This window comes from Pteropus medius, unplaced genomic scaffold (genome assembly GCF_902729225.1).
Source record: "Pteropus medius unplaced genomic scaffold, Ma_sr-lr_union100, whole genome shotgun sequence".
Lineage (NCBI taxonomy): Eukaryota > Metazoa > Chordata > Mammalia > Chiroptera > Pteropodidae > Pteropus > Pteropus medius.
The window spans coordinates 23,105,993-23,124,266 of NW_024349797.1; the positions used below are offsets into that span (position 1 = coordinate 23,105,993).

An 18,274-nucleotide genomic window follows, 5' to 3' on the forward strand; every position below is an offset into this window, starting at 1 on the left:
GTGGGTTGGAGGAACGGACGACAACCACAGGTCACTTAGTGAGCATGCTGCTCTGTTAGGTCCCTTTTTCTGACTTTGGTTTCTCTTTTTTTTCTGAATTGGTCAGTGGTTTACTGTTTCAAGAGCTCTGACCACATCATGGTTTTTACGACGCCGTGAAGGTAGCTGGGTGTCAAGGTGATCGCTGCCCACAGAGGCGCTGGCGGTGCTTACGGCGCTGGCATTCCTGCGGCTGGCTGAGGATTGTCACAGGGAGCCCTGAGCACTGAAGCCGTGTGTGTCATCGTGCATGTTTCATTCAGTTCAGCGTTCTCACCCAGCACGATGCTTCGTCAAGGCCATCCTCCAGTGAAAACCACAAACCAGTCAGCCTTTAGGGAGCAGGTTGGAAATCTAGAAATGCTCCCCCCGCAGGCGTTGGCAACATTTATTTAAAGGGCCTTACAGAATCTTTGTGATTCAGAAGGCAGCTCGCTTCCTGTGCCAAGGAGTCTCTCTCCTGCGCTCTGGCTTCTGAGACTGGGAGCTTTCGGAAAGACTGCAATGCAGGGGTTGCCACAGTCCCTGTTAATATGCAAACGGCCGGCGCCGAGGTCTTTGGCGCCCCTTCACAGCCTGCAGTCTGACGGAGGCGGCGATGAAGGCAGCACTCCCCGGGACTTCGCCGCGCGCGGTAAGGACGGAGCGTGTTCGGAGGACCGCGGTGCGCAGCGCGGCCTGCAGCGGCTCTGTTAAGCAGCGGATGCGGCGGGCTCCCCGGGAGTGCGGCCCGCGGGCGCCTTCGCAGCCCGTGCACGGGAATTCCGGGCTGTTCTCTGTGTTCACATGGTGGGGTGTGAGCAGGCGAGGGGCTGGAGAAAAGCACGCACAGTACGCGTTTTAGATGTTTGTGAATAACCCGAGTAAAGGTGAGGAATTAGGATGGAGCAGGCCTCTTCTGAGCCTAGAAAATAAAACTTTGGTTTCTTATTAAGGATGGTTTGGACATTTAAACAGTTATTTTATTTAGTGTTGACACATGCCTTCTAAATAAATTATTGAAGATGTTCTGTAAAGAGATCTGCCTTTTCTTTGACTTACTAACCATGGTCGAGTTCCAGAGATGGAGATTTGCATGTCAACGTTTATTTCTTTACCTTAGGCAATGACAGTTTCATTAGTCTGGCATGGAACGTTTTGTTTCACAAAATCTCCACCGTGGGGCCGTGGATGATGAAGTCTGATTTCCTTAGTTCTTATTTGCCTTCAGATACGTGTTTTCGGGTGTGTGCAGCGCCGCTGTCTGAGGTGAGTGGCTCCTGCCTCCAGCTGCTCCTCTGTGTTTGTCTCAGAGGGAGGCTGAGAGTCAGAGTTCAGATTCGTTTTGCTGTAAGTGGTGGCCCCACACTGTATTAAATGAATTAGGGGTGGTAATTTATACATGTCCAATGCTGGGAAACATAATGCCAGGGTTGCCATGGCAACTGCATGAATTGAGAAAAGCTTATGAATGGCTCTGACCCTCCTGGCATGTTAAGTGAGGTGTTCCAGCCAAGAGCGCTATTCACAACTAGTGTGAGCAAATGCAGCTTCCCGTGCGCGGCACGTCCTGTCCCCTCGGTTACCAGACTTGTCCACGCAGCACCATTCTTTCTCTGGTGACAGGATCTGCCTTAGTCTCTTGGTTCCTGGCAACAAACTGTGGTCGAGAGGTGGTTTCCACTTCCGGTTGGGGAACTAGCCTGTGTGTACAAGAACCCAATGCCTCAGTCTGTGGGCGGGGTACGATGGGCCAGCAGTCAGTCCTCGACATCGCCAGGGCACCGTGGCAGCCGTGCGCTGTGTGGTTCTGGCAGAGCTTCCTGTCCTCGCGAAGGGCCCTTTGCCAGGAGCACACCCCGGGGCTGTAAGGACCCCGGGGAAGCAGCCCTGCTGTCTGCTCCCGGTATAACGGTGGGTGGTTTGAGAGGGGGAGGCCCAAGTCAGAAAGACCCACGTTCAAGTGCCAGCTTGTGAGAATAACAAACGAAGGCCTATGTCTCCATTATCAAAGGATTGCACTATTTGCTAGAAATGTGTGTGGCATGGTTTCTTTGCAAACCAGCTCCCCTTGTGCACTTAAACTATAGCGATATCTTAACTGCAGGGGACCGAAATATCTGTTAACATTTTGTCGAAGGCCTCTAGACAGTCCGACTGCCTTGGGGACCGAGGTCTGAGGCAGCCCTGGGGATGGTGGTGGCTACTAAGGCAGTAGGTCCTAAGAAAGGGCCCAGCCAGGTTTGGAGAACATTTCCCGCTTATGCAGAGTCCAGTGTCTTTGTTAGTAAACATTCAGAGCATACAGTTTGAACTTTAACTCGAAGGCAGAGTTCTCTCAGGCTCACACCAGTGGGCATATTCTGTGGCTCACCTACAGGCCTCAGTCAAGAATCTTTATCTAATTCAGTCCCTTTACAGATGAGGACACTGAGGCCCAAAGAACTTGTGCCGCTGGGTGAGGGTCCCAGAGCAGGTCAGGGCCACATCTAGAGTCTTCTAGGGGTCGTGTTCCTTGATCATTTTTGCGTTCCTGTTACCACAAAGCCGCCTGTTGTAATAACAGGAATACAGCTCTCCCATTGGTAATTTAGGAAATTCCTGTCTTCCCTTCCTTCCTTCTTCTGTCATTTATTGAACTTGTTCTCAGCGTGCTGGAGGCTTCCAGGGCGGGGAAGAGCGCGCCCTCGGCCCCTCTGGAGTGGCGATGAGAGAGCCGTGCCCTGCGCACAGAGCCGCCGCCAGAGCGTCCAGGCCGTCTGCCCGTCTGCGGTGTTTCCACGGAAGCCGAGGGCTGCCTTGCCCTGGCGGGAGGCGTGGGGGTGTGAACCTGTGTCACCTGTCAGATAAGGGCCCGATGCTGTATCTTCTAAGGCAAAACAACGTAGTACTATTATTAGGTGCAGCTTCCAAGTTACAGCTTATTACAGATAATAAGAGATTCAGCTCACAGGACTCAGAAGACAAACTGATTTTTAGCCAGATGCCATTGAACCTGGAATTTGGAGGTTTTATCGTAGAACTTACTTAGGGTGACGTTGCGTTTTCCTAAGTGGCCTCAGTGAGATCTCCCATCCTGTGAATTCTCACAGTGGCACATTGAGCAGGAGCCAGGGATCTCTGTCCCTTCCCTGTGAACCTGGGTCAGGTTTGTGACCCGCCTCACCCCATTGTACGGCACAAGTGATGCTACAAATGACTTCCAAGCTAGGGCTTGGTAAGGGTCCAGTTTTCGCCTGGCTTCTTTTTTAGGGTCCTTGCTCTGGGGAAAACAAGCCGCTGTGCTGTGAAGAGAGCCAGCCAGCTCCTGCGGGAAGAGACAGGGCGAGGCCCTCGAGCAGCCCAGTCAGCAGCCGCCCGGCATGTGAGCGAGTGGCCTGTCGGGTGACCCTGGCTTTCCGCTTGCCTCAGGTTCTGGCTGAGCCCCCAGACACCATGGAGCAGCGATGTGCTGAAGGCACTGTCTTCTGTCCAGGTCCCAACCCGCAGAAGCCGTCAATGTGACCAGTGGCGATTCACGCCACTGCATGTAGGGCCAATCTGTCGTGAAGCCTAGTCACTGGAATCCTTAGCATTTTCATTCACCAATAGTAGATGTGTTGTTTTATTAGATGTAGAGATGAACGAAAAGCGTAAGAAATTAGTGGCTTTTTGGATAATCAACCTTAAGAATTTTTAACAGTTTCTAAAAGAGAATTTGCGTGTCATAAACTCCACCCTGCTACAGTGTACAGTTCGGTGGTTTTTAGCATGTTCCAGTTGTGCATCCGGAACATTCATCACCCTCAATAGTCGTCAGATCTTAACCTAATTTACCCAACAGACAAATAAAAATGAAAGAGCACAGTTACTGTACATTGTGTTAAACGTGGTGCCATGAGTCTTGGACGTAGTGGGCACTCGGGCCATGTTTGTTGAGTGCGTGAATTCAAATTGAAGAGCGAAGGTGATAACCTGACAGGTAAAGTTGGGTTCGAGGAGTCCTGTCACGTGCATGGGAGTTCTTGTTGGGTCTTCGATGAGAGGGGAGCTTTAGACTGTGTTTTCGTGGAGGGGGCTGAGGGACAGAGACCGTGCTGTAAACAGGAAGGTCTCCCTGTCACAAGAGGGCAGCAGGCAAATTCAAGTGCATGACGTGCTTATGCGTTCTCCACCGTACGTCCATGTGCTCGTGCTCCTGTGTGCACCCCCACGGTGTGTGCATTCCCTTGCCACACACGCACGCATGCACAGAAGTTCACATCGTGGGCAGAAGCCACATGGTCCAAAGAGGAATGGGTTGCTGACAGCCTGGACCAGGGGTCAGCACACTTTTTCTATAAAGGGCCAGATAGTAAGTGCTTTGGGCTTTGTGGGCCCGTCCTGCATCTCCGCTATGGCAGAAGGTACGTAACCAGTGAGTGCGGCTGTGTCCCAGTGTAACTGGTTACAGAACAGTGGGCTGTGGTTGGCCTTCTCCTGGCCTGAGTGACATCTGTGCCACCTGCGGGTCTTTGGTCCTGCCTGTTTCCTGTTCAGGATACTGGGCAGTTAAATGGCCATTCTCACAGCACTTAGCCCAAGCAGCCCCCCATTCCGAAGGCTCTTTGAGAGCAAGAAGCACATTTCTCATTGTTGGATCTCAGCTCAGAAGTAACGGGAACCCAGTAAATGGCTGAATAACTTTGGAGCTCTGAAAGTGAGAGCTGCCGTAGATTTGGGGATGGTGGGCAGAGATGACACAGAGGGAATAGGGCAGTAGGCTGTCCGGTAGCACCCGGATCCCGTTGCTCGATAGGCAGGTGGTAGAGTGTGGGAAAACCCAGACCGGCGAGAACAAGACAGGAACACAGTGTAGAAGTGTCCCTTTGGCCTGTTACATGTAGGCGAGAGTGGGTGACATTGCCTTTCTCAAGGGAGAGCCAATCAAGAATCTTAGAAGTAACCTTTTAGGTGGAGAAAGAGTTCTGCTTTTAGATACTGAGGACACTGACTAATCTTGATAGGAGGAATCATGTGACCTAGAAGCCCTGAGAGTCCACCTTAATCAGGTCTCTAAAGTGCCTTAGCACACAGCGTGGCGCAGCGTTCCCCGGGTAGTGTGGGTGACACGAAACCCCAAAGGGGAAAACCAGCGCTTTCCTCGACTGTTCACACCATTCAAGTCCAGATGGGGGGGTGTTCACTGGTTTACGGTAAGTGAATCCGGCACAGGTGTTAGAAGCATGTGATAAACTAAAACTAAATTCAGCAGTATAATCTCATCAAAATTGTTCTTTGACTTAGAAGAATAAAAATTAACTGAAGGAGGACAGTATCTTGACTTGTCCAAAAGATGATATTCAATTAAAAGTGATACATTTTTACACAGGTAAGTCCTGCATCTGTTGCACAATCATAGGCAGATTCATTAGTTAGGACTATTATGCAAGGGTCTTCAGACTCTCGGATTGGAATAAACTCCCCTTTTGCGAGCTTCCCTATCGACTCGTGCTCAGCCATCGGACATCAATATAACGAGGTGACTTCTGTTTCCTGAGTGATTCCACTGGCCCATTGAAACTCCCTCAGTGCAGCTGATGGAGGTGAAACATTTTGTAGAGAAAGGGTGTTGTGAGTTTTCCACAACACCAGAACTGCCTCTTTAATATTCTAGACCATTGAGGGAAGATCGTGACATGTTAAAAACCTTGAGAAGTGGCCCCGTTCAGTCCCTGGCCCCAGCCCTGCGTTTCACGGGAACCCAGCCCTGGAGCATAGAGGAGAGGGTGGGAGCCCAGGGCGATGGGCTCCTGCCCCGCCCTCCCTGGGCCTCGGTGCCCAGAGCACAGGAGTCTGCCTGCCTTGGCCTGGGACCTGACTGGGACCCCTAGCTCCTGGAGCGTTCTTCCCCTCTGTGCTGCCTGCGGAAAGATCTGATGGCGCTGGGCTGCTTCCCCACCCATTTTGAGGCATCTGCTTTCCTGCAGCTTGCAACTACAAGTCTTGTAAAAAATGCGTTTCCCACGTTCCATTTACTCATCTGAAAACTCTGATTATAGTATTAATTTAGAGCAAGACATCTATTCTGAGTTGTTGAAAACAGCTCTTGTATCACCTTTAATACAGATATTTTTGAAAAATGTAATTTATACCTGGAAGTGAGCTGCAGAGGTTTGGTTTTTTACGTGGCAAAGCGTGAGAAGGAAAGTTTCTTTCTAACAAATAGTTTTCTAACTTCTGGCCATCAACCCACCCATTCAGTTAATATTTATCAACATAATACTTTATCATATTTATTTTACATATGCATACGTTAATATATATGCTTATATCCTTGCGCTTGATATATATTAGTGTGTATATATGTATATCCTAATTAACACCAAGCAGAAGTACAGCAGAAAGTTCAGTACCCTAGGATTATAATGGGATTGTTTTTCCCTATATAACCTATGAAATGAGATATCATACTGATGTTCGTTACTGAGCCACTTTTTAAACTCTTGATTTTTCTTACTGCATTTACCTATGTTTGTAATTTTAAAATCCGAAAATTACAGAAGTGATTAATTTCTACTAATTCTTCAGATTATGGCTTAAACATCTCAGGGAGGCTTTCCCTGCACCCGCTTCAGTGGGTGTCAGTGGCAGGTTCACCGCGGGCGTCGCTGGGGTAGCTTTCGCGGCACCCACGTGCCCGCGCGCACACAGTGGCTCGTGCTGCGGCCCCTGCCCTGTAGCCGGTCTGACCTCTCGGGCGGGGCGCCTCTCCTGCCCGCTCCTTGCACAGCGCCTGCCCCCGCCTCGGCTCGTGAATGCACGGAGAATGGATCGGCGCGCGGTGGGCACTGGTCTCCCTCTGAGGCGCTGGACGAGCCGCGTCGACCACTGCCTTGACAGAGCCGTCGCTGTTTTCAGGTGTTTTCTGATTCAACCAAGAAATCTTCTTCCCGTCACTAACTTACTGTTATTTTCATATTATTGAATACTTCTGTTTCCTCCCTCTTCCAAGGAGTAGGAAAAGACTAAGATAAGATGACTTTTTGTGTCCTCAGTGGGTCCTTCCTCTTCTGCCCCTCCCCCAAGTTCTTTTTCAAGGAAGCGAGGGTTAGCAAATTTGAACGGATCCTTCTAATTCTGAGTATAGAGATTTTTGAGGACAATGAGGTCATTTTGAGAAACTAGTAAAACCTGCCCCGGGACTGTTGATGTTTTGATTTATAGGACATTCTCTTTCATTTTCCTCATGACAGGTACCATGGGGGATGACTTCTGTCACTCGAAAACATTTATCAGGCACCTGCGAGAGTGGACAGAGGTGGGCCCTCGGGTCAGACAAGCCGAGGATTGGTCCCAGCTGCCGTGGACCCTCTGGGACTGAGCCAGGGGCTGTGTGCAGGCTGTGACGCCAGGCACAGTGGGGGCCGCAGTAGGGGATGGTGCTCGTGCCCGGCCCTTCTGGGCACTCCCGGCTGCCGAGTCTGTCCTGGAGTCGTTACTGGCACTGCTCTAGCACGTAAATAGGATTTATTTTCATATTATTCCAGTAGAAAACTATATTAATGTGGCCACTTTATTCATGTAAAAAGTGTTGACAGTAGAACATTTTATGTTCAAAATATTGATTAATTTTGGGGGAAACCTAGGAGATTTGATGTTGCATAACAAATCTCTTTAAATTCACCGAGTAAACTGCAGTGAATCATAACTGTATTAAGCAAAAGCCAGCATTGCAGAATAGAGTTCATGTGGAAGGCTGATTAGCTGTGCGTTTCAGGGTGACCTGGAAAGATCTCACGCTTTGTGCAGCTGTAAGTTAGAACAGCATGGTCACTAGGGCGCCGTGTAGGGAGGTTCGTGCCGGTCGGTCGAGCGGTGTTAGCAACAGGGTCACATTTGATAAGGAGGTAGATTTACTCCAGGGCACTTACGTAGCATGAAGAATATTAAATTCAGAGAGAGCCTAGCATTATTACCCTAGGTAGTTTAAATTTTCAGGATGACCCTACCGATTGGTAGAGTGTCCGACAGTTCACAGTTTAGGATGAAAGTAAGTGTCCCGTGGGAATGGAAGTGCGTTCGTGATGTCCGATGAGTGAGACTTCAGAACCCCGCCCCAGTGCCAGAAACAAAACTAAACATACCCTTGCGTCACAGTTCTGAAACATGGTTTCCTTCACTCAAGGACAGTTTAAACTGTCACCCCGCGCCATGGGGNCCCCCACCCCCGCCCCCAAAAAACCTATGGGACATATCAAAAGCAACTCTAAGAGGGAAATTCAAAGCAATACAGGCCTACCTCAAGAAACAAGAAAAATCTCAACCTAACCTTATACCTAAAGGAACTAGAGAAAGAACAACAAACAAAGCCCAAAGTGAGTAGAAGAAGGAAATAAAGATCAGAATGGAAATTAATGAGATAGACCTTAAAAAAATACAAAAGATTAATGAAACTACGCACTGATTTTTCAAAAAGCTAAACAAAACTGATAAACTTTTAACTAAGAAATCTTCTTGAAAAAAAAGAGATAGGACCAAAATAAATAAAATCAGAAATGAAAGAAAAGTATGAACTGACACCACAGAAATATGAAGAATTATAAGAAAATGCCATGAATTGTATACCAACAAATTGGATAATCTAAAAGAAATGGATACATTCTTACAAACATATACTCTTTCAAGACTGAATCAAGAAGAAACAAAATCTGATCGGACCAGTTACTACTAACAAAATTGAATCTGTAACCAAAAAACTCCCAAAAAACAAAAGTCCTGGACCGATGGCTTCACAGGTGAATTTTACCAAACGTTCGAAGAAGAATTAACATCCATCCTTCTTAGACTATTCCAAAAAATTCAAGAAAGGGGAAGGCTCCCAAGCTCATTTTACAAGGCCACCATTAACACTGATTCTAAAACCAATTGAAGACATTTAAAAGAAAAAAAGAAAATTTTAGGCCAATATCCCTGATGAACATAAATGCAAAAATCCTCAACAAAATATTGACAAACTGAATTCAGCACTACATTAAAAAGATCATACACCATGATCAAGTGGAGTTTATTCCTGGGATTCAAGGGTGATTCACTGTCTGCAAACCAAGTAATATGATACACCACATAAACAAAATGAAGGATAAAAATCATATAATCATACCAATAGATGCAGAAAAAGCGTTTGACACAATCTAGCATCCATTTATGATAAAGACTCGGCGAAGTGGGAATAGAGGGAACATACCTCAACATAATAAAGGCTGTATGAGACAAACCCACAGCAAACATCATACTCAATGAGGAAAAGCTAAAAACATTTTTCTTATGGTCAGCAACAAGACAAGGCTGTCCACTTTCATTACTTTTATTCAGCATAGTACTGGAAGTCCTAGCCACAGCAGTCAGACAAGAAAAAGTAATAAAAGGCATCCACATTGGAAAGGAAGACATAAAACTGTCATTATTTGCAGATGACATTATGTTACATATAGAGAAACCTAAAGATTTCACCAAAAAAAAAAAACTGTTAGAACTGATAAGTGAATTTAGTAAAGTAGCAGGGTACAAAATTAATATTCAGAAATCAGTTTCATTTTTATACACTGATAAGCTATCAGATAATTAAGGAAACAATCCCATTTACAAATGCATCAAGAAATAAAATACCTAGGAAAAATTTAACGAAGGAAATTATGTTCTTAAAATTATGTCATTGAAGAAAGAGATTGAAGAAGGTACAGATAAATGGAAGTATATACCATGCTCATGAATATGAAGAATTAACATTGTTAAAATGTCTATACTACCCAAAGCAATCTGTAGATTCGATACAACCCCATCAAAATACCAATGGCATTTTTTCACAGAACTAGAACAAATAATCTTAAAATTTATGTGGAACCACAAAAGACCCTGAATAGCTATAACAATCTGGAGAAAGAACAAAGTTGAAGGTATCGTGCTACCTGATACCAAACGTTGCTGCAAGTTTATAGTAATCAAAACAGTATGGTACTGGCATAAAAACACATAGATTAATGGAACAGAATAGAGAGCCTAGAAATAAACCCACGCCTACATGGTAAATTATGCCAAAGGAGGTAAGAATATATAGTAGAGCAAAGACAGTCTATTCAATAAACAGTGTTGGGAAAACTGGAAGACTTAAATGTAAGACTCAAAACCATAAAACTCCTAGAAGAAAACATAGGCAGTAAACTCTCTGACATTGCCCTTGGTAATATTTTTTCTGATATATCTCTTCAAGCAAGGAAAATAAAAGAAAAATTAATTAATGGGACTACATCAAACTAAAAAGTTTTTGCATAGCAAAGGAAACCATCAACAAAACAAAAAGACAACCTACTGAATGGGAGAGAAGACATTTGCTATGATAACATCTGATAAGGGGTTAATATCTAAAATTTACAAGGAACTCATACAACTCAAAACCAAAAAAAAATCATTTAAAAAATGAGCAGAGGACTTCAATAGGCATTTCTCCAAAGAGGACATGCAGATGGCAAGTAGACATATGAAAAGATGCTCATTGTAACTAATCATCAGAGAAATGCAAATTATAACCACAATGAGATATCACCTCACACTTGTCAGAATGACTATCATTAATAAATCAAAAAACAAGTGTTGATGAGGATGTGGAGAAAAGGGAACCCTCGTGCACTGTTGGTGGGATTGCAAATTCGTGCAGCCACAGTGGAAAACAGTTTGAAGGTTCCTCAAAATATTAAAAATAAAACTACATTATGACCTAGCAATTCCACTTATGGATATTTATCCAAAGCCAAAACACTAATTTTCAAAAAGATAGATACACCCCTATGTTCACTGCAGGACTATTTCCAATAGCCAATATATGGAAGCAACCTAAGTGCCCATCATAAGAAAAGTGGATAAAGAAGATGTGGTTCATATATACAATGAAATATTACCTGGCCATAAAAAGAATGAAATCTTACTATTTGCGACAGCATGAATGTGGAGGGTATTATGCTGAGTTAAATAAGTCAGACAGATATAGACAAATACCGTATGATTTCACTTATATGTGAACTCTAAAGAACAAAATAAACAAAATAGAAACATTCACAAATACAGAGAACAAATTGATGGTTGCTAGATGGATGGGGTGTTGGGGGGCTGTGTGAAAAAGGTGAAGGGACTAAGAAGTACAGATTGGTAGTTACAAAATAGTAACGGGATGTAAAGCACAGCACAGGGAATGTAGTCAGTAGTATTATAATAACCAAGTGTGGTGCCAGGTGGACACTAGACCTATCGGGGGACCTCTTTGTAAGTTACATAACTAACCACTATGCTATATTTCTGAATATAATATTAAAAATATTGAATGTCAACTAATTGAAAAACAAATCCACAATATCAAAAAATAAAAAAATAAATTTAAAAAAACTTACATTTTTGCAATTCTGTTTTTAGAAGCGAATTGACCAAGTGTTATTCTTACTTCCTAGGTCAGGGACTCCACTACATTGTTTGAAGAAGGATAAGGTTGACTCTGCTTTGCTTCTTTCCGTATTGAAGTCTCTTCCTCCTTGATCAAGTTTAGTTATATCTTCTTACAGCATATGACGCACAGGTATGTCCTCAGAAAATTTTAACTTGAATAGATTTCTTTCTTTTGCTATTATTTGTTGACTTTGCATAAAAGTAAAATAATTAAATTCAAAAACATCCTGAACTTAGTCATTTTGGGCTTTAGCATTTTCATCTGTAACAGATATATTTGAATATCTTCTGTATATGTGACACCGTATTTTGGTGTGTGACCTCATTTTTATTTTTTATTTTCTTAAAAGCAGCATTAAATGTTGAGAGTAATGGATGTCATTATTTTTGTAATGGCCCAGTAATGATTACTGCCTTTGAAACCAAGGGTAGTGGCAAGCCCCTGTGCCTCGTCGGGCCTACCTCTGAAATCTCTGTGGCGCTCCCTGCCTAGAACGGTGCCCACCGCCATTAGCAGGCCAGGGCCAGGGGTGCAGGGTGGGGGGAGTGGGGGGCTGCCTTTAGCAGAGCACCTTTTCATAACGTGAATGGTTTGCTCTTGAGCTGTCTTTCTCTAGGAGTTTGAAAACAAACAAAATACCCTGTGTTTTAATCTCTAATTTGTGATTGAGTGGCATTTTATATTTGAAATTAAAAACTTTTTAATATGTTAGAACATTAAAATGAATATAAAGTGGGTTTGAAATGTTTGCATCCAAAGTGAGATTTAATTCATTGCTATTTTTGATAAATTCATAAGTATCAAGAAAACTGCTATTTAAAATTTCATTCATAATCACTCAATATCATTCAATTTTCCCCAGTAGTCTCAATTTTTTTTAGTTTGTTTGAAGCAGGGTCCAAAATGATTACAGTTAGCTAAAATGTCACTTAAATCTCTTAATCAGGTGATCGGTCCTCCCTGTCCTTTTTTTTCTTGCGTTTTCTTTGTTGGAAAATCCAGGCTGATTTTTCTATGGTCAGAGGTTTCCAAACCTCTGACTTTGCCGTTTCTGTTGACTGTGTTCTCCCGCCCCGTATTGCCCTGAAGCGGTAGGCGGGTCTAGCGGTCCGGCTCTGTGGTTCTGTTCCCCTTCGACCCCTTCGACCCCTTCGACTCCGTCGGGCTCGGCCTTTAGCACAGGCGTCGCAGGGGTGCTGCTGCGTGCCCCGCAGGAAGCACAGCACACATCCACTCGCCGCGTGGCGGCCGGTGCTGCTCCGTGCCTGGACTCAGTCATTCGACGATGAAAATGATGACATTACAAATTTTATCAGTTTTCTGCCTTGATCAAGTGATCTTCTGTAGAGAGAACCCTCCCCTTATTAACTGGTTATCCTAAGGGACGGTTCAAATGAGAGGCAGCATAGATGCCTGATTCTTTCTCTTCAGCCGTTCTCAGTGTGAGACGGTTCCATAGCCGCTCTACAGCAACTGGTGATTATTTTAAGTATCATTTTAAACTTAAGAATTTAAACATCTGCGATATGTTTTAATTCATTGCAGTTTTGACTCTTGCACATACTAAAACTGCCCCTTTTGGCCAACGGAGCCTCTCGAGTGACACCTTCGTCCTTCCGCATGACCCCCTAGTCTTCCTCCCTTGGCTTTCTCCTCTGGGGAGATGTTTCACATTCATTCTGTACTTTTTGACACCAAACCTGGAATTGGCTATTTCTCTAAGCATCTCGAGTCCCCTTTTGCAGCAAATATCTTGAGACCACAACCTGGCACTAGGGATATGTGTCGCTACTCAGCTGGTTATTATTTCCAGGCCTTTTTGGTGGATAGCCAGGAAATATACTTTTTAAGTGAAACTACATCGTGAGTTCATAGTGATGTTTTTATTTCAAATTTAGGATCATACAGTTCTTACTTTGGTTTTGTATGGATCTCTCCTCATGCTGAGAACCTTGGTTCTTAACATCGTCATTACTTGTTCTAACCTATGGAATACATGCGATGGTTTGAGTGGCAGCACTGATGTCTTACCCATAGTGCAATCGCTGAGAACAGTTTAAGATTTGCTGCCGTTCTTTTTGTCCTTGGAGTTTATCCCTAGGGATGTTCCACCAAGTTATTATGATTTAAAGTCACTTGATCCAGTCCATCAGTGTGCCATCAGCTTGTTACACTGTTAGATTCATTTATTTTAGTTTTATTTTAAGGAATAGTTTCTTTTTAAATTTTGCGTTACAGGTTTGTAAAACATTTTAATGGATCCAAGTCAAAATAAACATTTTTAGAAATCTAGCTTCCATTCCCTGTTTCTTTCCTCCTCCATAGGTCACTTTCTTTAGTTTTTGATTTACCTTTCTATTTGTGTGTGTGTGTGTGTGAGAGGGAGAGGGAGAGGGAGAGAACACAGCCCTATTAGGAAACATACAGTACCAGCTTCTCTCCATCTCGTTTTTCACATTTAACAACACACGGGGAGGCTCACGCCATCGCGGTATATAGAGACCCTCCTGCAGCTGCATACTATTCCAACATATTGAATATATTATGGGAAAAAACTAATTTGAAAAGTATTTTGGCTTTAATCAGTAGGTTTCTCCTGTCCATCAATGTCATCAGTTTTGCTCTTTATCCACTTGCAGGTTTGTCAATAATTCAGGGACTTTGCAGGCACATTGCTTGACTGGGCCTGGTCTTCCTTTTGTGTAAAATGAGAGGCGTGGGCTAGAAGCTCAGATGGGTTATTTTAGCTGGAAGAGACTGAAGATGAGTTAAACAAATCTGCGAGCATCTCACTGGCAACAGAACATGCACCTGTATCAGGGCAGTGGAGGTGATGAATTTGACAGGTCCTGAGTAATGACCGGATGTCAGAATCGGGGCGAGGTCAGTTCTGCTTGGGCAGCTGGCTAGGTGACGGTGTCGCTCCCTGAAGTGGGAGAAGTTGTTTTGGGGCAGGCGGAGATGGGTCAGATAGGAATGGGAATCACTAAAGGTGACAAATGTTGTGTTGGCCGCATTGAATACGAGACACCTGTGCAATATGACAGACTGAGGGAAGTGGCCCGGGAGCTCAGAGGGTGGCCGCTCAGAGCTGAGGCTCCCTCATGCAGATCTGGTGAGCGTGGCCCAGGGAGGGGGCGCGACAGCCCAGCATGAGTGTGTGGAGGAGAGGCAGATCTAGAGTGTGTCTGGGAGCATCCCTAGAGAGATGGAGAAGGAGCAGAGACGAGAGCCAGCGAGTTGAAACCCCATGCTTATTCTAAAAGCCAATTTAAATATTGTAATTCACTGCTTAACATGGCCATGGTTTTTCACTCATATTTTCAAGTAAACATGATGCCCGGGGAGCATGAACCTTATCACACAGCTGCAGCTTCTGCCCCTCGCACAGCCTGGGGCCACCAGTCCAGGCCTCAGGGCGGCCTCCACTGGACCTGGCCGCCTGCTCTTTGTCCTTCATTGGTTGTTGCAGGCTGAGCCCCTCCTCCAGCCCTCCGCTTTCTCCCTCCTTCCTGTCCAGATGGCAGGACTCTGGCCCTGGGCCAGGAGAGGCACAGCATCTTTGCGCATAGGCACGGCTGAATGAGTGCTTTTTAAAAATCCTAAATCGCAGGAAGCAACGGATTTTGACGGTGCTGGGCCTCAAATAGTTATTTTTTTTTTAAGGATGTAAGGCCAAGTTTTATACAGTGGTTTATCCAGCTCTTGTCCAGCCGTGTGCCTGCTTCCGTTTGTCTTTCTCCTTCTCTCTCCAGAGCGGGCTTTCCATGTGGTTGCGATCCACCTGTTTGGATGAGATCTCCTCGTCCTTTCCCAGTGGCCAGTTAGCACAGGCCCTGTCCCTCCACAGAGTGTTCGGTGTCATGGAAGGAGCCAGCGTGCTGAGATGTTTGCATAAACACGGATTTATGCAGCTTACCAACAGGCACACCTGTCTGCGCGCGGTTTCCTGCCTTCTCCCTTATGCTGGCATCCCTTGGATGAGGCTTCACTTCCCTGCTGAGCGTGATGTCAAGTTGTTTTTCCTCGTCTGTGTGGTGGTTAGCACTTGCTTGCTGGCAGGAGCCATTTTCTTTGTTTATCCGATGCTTCCCTTTTTTGGTTTTCCCCGGGCTTTCCAGTGCTTGGAACACCCTTTTGTCAGCAGATATACTTTTGTTTCCAGTTTCCAGTTTCCCAAGTAAGAAGTAGCTCAGCTGAAATCACAGAAACGGGGACTGGAAGCCTTCGCAGTCCTGGAGCCGTAGGGGGAAGTGGAGGGAACCGGTCCAGCTCGCTGCTGTGTGTCTAAGTGCAGAGGCGCCTCCGCGGCGAGAGGGGCTTCCTCAGGGTCTGACCAGAAACAAAAATTTTATTAAACGGTTTTCTCAAATGGGGATTCTGTTTCATTTGGGTAAAAATAGGGCCTCAAAATACAATAAATTCATGCCTAGACATGCAGCAAACAGTAAATAATGTAATGAGAGTAATTCTTCTCAAAGGAAACTGCAGAATCAAAGGTCTAGAACCGAGAATGCCAGACGCCGAGGCAGGCAGGCCTGGTCCCTGGCGCGGGCCCAGGACGCCAGCCCCAAGGCCGCCGCTTCCTGGCGGTTGCTGCTCTGGCCCCTTCTGAGGTCCTTGGAGGGCACTGGCTCGCGCGCCATGTTTTTAGTCACATGCTTTTCCTTCTCTGTAGTGTCCCTTGCGCTCTCTTCACTTAGTGTATCTGTTGTCGCTGTGCAGCAGTCGTTTGTCTTTATGTGCGTTCTGCTGCACCCTCTTCCCAACCTGACGCCGACATGAGGATAGGAAGGTGAGGCTTTCGGGGTGGCCCCCAGTCTCCGTCACTCGCATGGTCCGGTGTGCCAGGCAGAGGCACGTGTGGCCAGACTCTGGGTGCTGTAACCTCCGAGCTGCTTCCCCAAACCAGCGTTAGATACGAGTCCACGGGCCCCTCATCGTCGCGTCCTCTGCCATCTCTTTAACGCTTTTGACTGAGCTTGCGTAACTTTTCTTCCACCAACACAATAATTGTCATAAATATTATAGCATTTCATTAACCTACAGTTGTCCCATCTAAACTTTAAGGGAGATTGAACAAATTTTATGCCCATGTATAAGCAAGTGAAATAAAGGTATTTATATTTAACTCAGAAAATCTAGTCAAAGGTTCCCACAGTCCCCCATTTGGAAGGTTCCAGAGATGCGGCTTTGCTCCTTTCCGGCTACTTCCGCGGCCGGCCCACATGGGGCACTCGGCCTCCCGGCCCATCCACGGCACGGTGTGGATGAACAGAGTCGCAGGTTCGAAATTACCATCACAGATGTTTTAGAAAAATCTAACATTTTAATTTTATAAGTTTGTTTTAGAGAATTATAATAAGAACTAGGGAACTTCCTTTTTAATAGTGGTTTTTAGTTTAGGAACTGGCGAACATGGTCCTGGCCTTTGCGACTGTATTTTCAGCAGACGCCGTTGCTCTAGCCTGGGGTGGACGGATGGCTGGCGCCAGCGAGTCCTCATTTACCGTCTGCACTGGCACTCGGTGTGGTCTGTGTTCGATGCTGGCAGCTGTCCTTTGGCCACTTATTTCTCCTTATTTCTCTGCATTTAATTTAAAACATTTCCTTGAGCTTAGTTTTTCATTGCCTTCCGATATCTTTACTCCTCTCCACTTTTAATTTTTCTATTAAAATACATACAAGTATTTGAAATTCCTTGAATCTAAATATAAACAGAATCGTATCATATCCGATTGCAGCATGCTAGCCATTTTCTAATGTTGTTGTTTTTGCTGCTGTTTTTCCGCTGGGGTTAGTGAGGGGTGGTTATTAGGCTACGTGATGAAGAGAGATTAAGGTGTCTAAGCTTCTTAGACTTTATTTTTTATTAAAATGTTTTTTTATATTTTTTATTAAGAAACAGTCATTTAAAGGTACTAGTCAGTGGTTTTTAGTACATTCACAGTGTTATGCAAGTATCACCACTAATTCCAGAACATTTTCATCATCCTCAAAGAAACCACACACTAAGAAGGCACTGTCCATTACTCACCCCTCCCCCGGCCCCCGGCGCCCACCGATCTACTTTCTGTCTCTGTGGATTTGCCTGTTTTGGACATTTCATATAAATGGAATCATACAACATATGACCTTTCCTTTCTGACTTTTATCATGTAACATAATGTTCATGGTGTAGCACGCTTTAGTACTTCAGTCCTTTTTATGGCTGAATATAGTGTACTGTGTGCATTGACTCCATTTTGTTTATCTTGCCTTCTCTCGATGGACATTTGGTTGTTAATGCTTTTGGTTATGAATATTGCTGCTATGAACGTTCCTGTACAAGTCTTTGTATAAACATATGTTTTCAATTCTCTCATGTATATAGGAGTAGAATTGCTGGGTCGTATGGTAATTCTATATTTAACTTTTTGAGGACCAGCCAAACTGTTTTCCACAGTGACTGCACCATTTCACATTTCCACCAGTTATGTGTTAGAGTTCCTATCTCTGCACATCCTCTCCAATACTTGTTTCTTTACCTTTTTTTTTTTTTAATTGTAGCCATCCTGGTAGGTACGAAGTGGAAACTCATGTGGTTTTGACTTTATTTTCTTAATGACGAAGGATGCAGAAGATCTTTTCATGTGCTTGTAGGCTGTTTCTGTATCTTCGGAGGAACGTTTATTCAGATTCTTTGCCCATTCTTTAACTGGGTGGTTTGTCTCTTTGTTGCTGAGTTGTAAGAGTTTATATATTCTGGATACTAGTCCCTTGTAAGATGAGTGATTTGCAGATATTTTCTCCCATTTTGTTGTC

General features: G+C 44.9%; 1 protein-coding gene across 8 annotated transcripts in view; it reads left to right on the plus strand.

The window, feature by feature from the left end:
* TRAF3 (TNF receptor associated factor 3) overlaps positions 1-18,274 on the plus strand; it is an 86,658-nt gene that overhangs the window by 32,032 nt on the left and 36,352 nt on the right. For 5 of the 8 annotated variants that reach the window (XM_039884287.1, XM_039884284.1, XM_039884282.1 and 2 more), the window contains one exon: positions 11,475-11,599. The exons of 1 other annotated variant lie outside the window; for it this stretch is intronic. The gene's annotated coding sequence lies outside the window, so the exon portion shown is untranslated. Of the gene's footprint in view, positions 1-691; positions 704-11,474; positions 11,600-18,274 lie in introns of those variants that run through there. 2 more of the 8 variants (XM_039884285.1, XM_039884283.1) reach the window with 1 other exon arrangement.